Source organism: Arachis ipaensis, chromosome B04, assembly GCF_000816755.2.
Source record: "Arachis ipaensis cultivar K30076 chromosome B04, Araip1.1, whole genome shotgun sequence".
NCBI classification, from domain to species: Eukaryota; Viridiplantae; Streptophyta; class Magnoliopsida; order Fabales; family Fabaceae; genus Arachis; species Arachis ipaensis.
In genome coordinates, this window is record NC_029788.2 from 98,818,846 (window position 1) to 98,822,941 (window position 4,096).

The following is a 4,096-nucleotide window of genomic DNA, read 5'->3' on the forward strand; positions in this document are numbered from 1 at the left end:
AGAATATAATGAAAAACATTTTTATAAATTATGAATTCAAAAAGAGGTAAAGAATACTTTTTTTTATGTTATTTTCTTTTCTATTAGGAAGTAGGGTCAAGTAGTGTCAGTTTTTACTTCATTTAACTTTCTACTGTGCTACTTCATTTTATTAACTAATAATAGGTTCTTAACCTTGCATGCCACTTTTTACTAATAGTTTATTAGGGATCATTCGGACTCTTCAAGAAAAAAATTAGGTAGATGAACTGCGGATCTTAGGCTGTAAAAGGCTTGTTGGGTTTATAGATTGCCAGGTATTTCAAAACCTTTCTAACTTTTCAGTATTGAGTTCAGTTAGGCTACATGCGAGAGTTTTGCGACCACCTTAAAACATATTTACTAATTTCAACTTCTATTTTTATCTATATCAGTCCAACTTTCTGAATCTTGCTACTTGATGTGGTTTCCTTTGTAGAAAATGTAGAGTACTCTTTTATTCATATTCTTTGAATGGCTTTAGTGTAGAGGTACTGACACTTTTGAGGACACGTCATCTTAAGTAATTTTTTAGGGTTCTTTTTCATTTGTTTTTTTAGGTTTTAATTAAATTTCTTATGTTTTCTGATAGAATTTTATAAATAATCAAGTATTTGGAGTTTGGTTAGTGTTTTTGTGTTTTCAAGAGTTTGTCTCAAAATAAGCAAGAATTGAAGCTTTTTAACAAGAAAACACATATATGGTTCAAGGACAGTTCAACCGGGCCCAAACTGAACGCCCAAGCATTCAAACAAAAACGTCTGGTAGTCGTCCTCAGCCCAACATGGACACCCAATAGCTGCACATGCAAGTCCGGCATCCCCTCATGTGATCTTGCACGCCTAATGGCCATAGTCACAAGCCCGGCGTGCCTTCCTTGTTGACACCCACGCCCAACTTCTCTCAACACAAGCCCAGCGTCCCTCTCCCTGTAGAGTGCAGTTGCGCCACACGCTCAAAAGGAGGGGATCCTAACCTCTCATCATCTCGTTGGAGGCGATTTTACAATACCAAGAGGAACAAAGAAGGGGATCCTGACCTTCCACCATCATACTGGGGTCGCACTTTTGAAAAAGAGTTCTCAAGATGAAACAATCATGCCCAAATTAGTCTTTTATAATCAAAATATATTTTCATAATCAAAATATACTTCTTCAAACTTATCTCCACTATATTCCGAGATGTCTTCTTTAATCAACTAAATACATTCCACAAAAACATTCTAGCTAATCCACCCACAATACTCTATAGTCCTAAGTCATCTGTTCTAAATTTCTAACAAAAAATACCCCTTTTATTTCACTCAATACTCTCTCGCTCATCTAAAATCCTAATCACTAGCTAGAAAAATCTTAAATAGTGTTTCCGGAGGTTTAGAATGCTAGAAAAATGTTTTAAAATACATAAATACATTTTCTGCAAAACAGGATGTCATGCGTACGCATGCCTTCTGCGTACGCATGTATTGTTAAATTTTTCATAGTCGCGTATGCGAGACACCTCCGCGTACGCGAGAGTTCAAAACTCGCCATTTTCGCATACGCATGCCCTCCGCATATGCATGAGTGCTAGACAGAACCAGTTTCTCGCGTACGCATGGCCTCCGCTTACGCATAAACATGGGTTTTTTCCAAAAAGCTGTTAAGCTAAAAAAATTAATTTTTTTCACCAAACTTCAAACGTGCATAACGTTTTCGTTAAAAAAATTTTCAGTCCATTCTTTGAACGTTGTAAACTTCACGGACCTAATTTTTATTTGAAATAAGTTTCACCAAATTTAGGAGTCTGAAAGCCAAGTTATGACCCACCAAAGTTAGTCAAAAATTGATTTTTACCAAAAGTTACAAACCCTCTAGTTTTTCAAAACTCACAATTCAAACCAAAACTATTCATGACCAAATCAATATCAACACAACTATACTAAATTCAATCCTTCAATACCTAACAAGTATCATTTTCAAATTATCAACCCATTCAAACCCAAGTCTAAACTCTCACTTTTGAACCAATTCAATCCACCATTCAAATTCCAACCAAAATTTTTCATCAATCTTCATTAAAAATCAAATTCATCATCATTCAATAACATCACAATTATTATTCATTACATTCAATTTCACTTTATCAGCTTCAATTAACAATTTCACTCACAAAAATCACTAACTTCACAATTTACACATTCAACACCAAATTCAACAATTTTCGTTCATAAATTAACCAATTCATATCATTCAAACCTATTTTAAAGGTTACTAGCCTATGTTTCACACAGCATTATATATTAATTATAAGAAACCGAAACCATACTTTGGCTGGTTTCTCCCTAAGTTCAAACACCACCGAAAACCTCTTTTCCACAAGCCTCCAAGTTTTCAATTTGCCAATTTAGCTAGTCCCAGCCACCAAAGCTCCAATTTAAGCGCTCAAGTGCACCAATTTGACTTCAATTCACACGTATTCAATCTAATTTCATACAATTTCATCATAATCAATACTAAGATTTACTAATTCACTAATTCACAAGGGTTAGAGTTTTCTTACCTTACCCATGGAAGATTGGGATGAAACCCAATGATTATCCAATACTAGATTACACCTAAACAAAGTACCTTACCACTTTGTTCAAATAAAATTGAAGAGCTTGGCGAGACGAATGCATGGCCCCAAACAATACGACGATCGGAACTCCGGATTAAAAGTTATGGACAAAAAAAGATTGAATTGGAAAATGGAAGTTAGGGTTCTTCCATTCCTTCTTCAACTCAGTGTGAATAGTAAAGAAGAAAGGGGAAGGGGTGGCTGATTTTAGCTTATATATGTTGGGCTTTGGGTCCGGTTCAATCGGTTTAGTATGTTGGCCTAATTTCAGGCTAAAAATATTTAAAATTAGTGTTTAAATTTATATTTTAAATACTTTTACTTCTTATAAAATATATTTCTTAATTTCTTTGACTCATAATTAATTTATTAGTTAATTATTTATTAATTTATCAGGTTTTACATTGAGGCTGTGTAGGATTAGGATTGACATTTTATAAATCTGCGAATAAAATAGGATTAAATAGTTTCAATAAAAAATTAACCCATAAATAGAATTAAAATTGAACCTAAACTCTATGCTACTCTACCCATTATCATCTTTATTTGCACACAATATTTTTCAAAAGTTTTTATTCACTACTTAGTCTCAATCAAATTTAAAATTCAGACATAATTACTTACAAGGTAAATAAATTGCCACGACGCCAAAGCCTCAATCGCACACTAAAGTTTACGAAAGAACCCAAGCCAAAATATATGGCCAACACCTGTAGAGAATAAACCACCAAATAGAACAACATAAAAGCATATGGAAAACAATCTATTAAAGCACTATATTATAAAGAAGAAGAAAAAAGGCTCCATGTAATTATGTAAGTTTTATCTTGATAGTTGTATTATACTTATAAGTTCCTATTACGGCCTGGCCCAAACCACAAGCGGACCGCCCCGACCCGAGCACCACCCACTCGGACGGTCAGGAGCAAGACGCTCAGTCGCCGATCCGGACACGCGTCCCTGACAGCTACGTTACAGTTTTGGGAAGGAAGCATCAAGGAAGGTGGGCCTGTCCTTGATGGGCCCACCTCTGACATGATATATATGGGGAAGGTCCTACCCTTCCCCCAAGGTACGTCATATACCACTCATCCTTTTTCACTTGCACACTTTGCTGACTAGAGCGTCGGAGTGTCTTTGCAGGTGATACCCCCTCTTCTCCATACGAAGAGCTCGGGACGTCAGCTGCACTCCCTACAACCCAGCATCCCGGAACCAGGCGATTTCCCTCTCATCAATCGAAGTACCAACCCGAACCGTCCGGTACCCGACCTACCGAACATTGGCGTCGTCTGTGGGGAACGTAATTGCCTGAATGGACGTTGTACTGGGCCCAGGGGGAACAGGCCGTGAGACCGAGCACAGAGGGGAAGCCTCCGTGGCCCCTCCCCGGCCACGCACGAATTCCCCTCCATGACGAACCACACGATCTCCCAAAAGGCGACCCTTCGGAAGAACTGGCGACAACAGCGCCAGAATA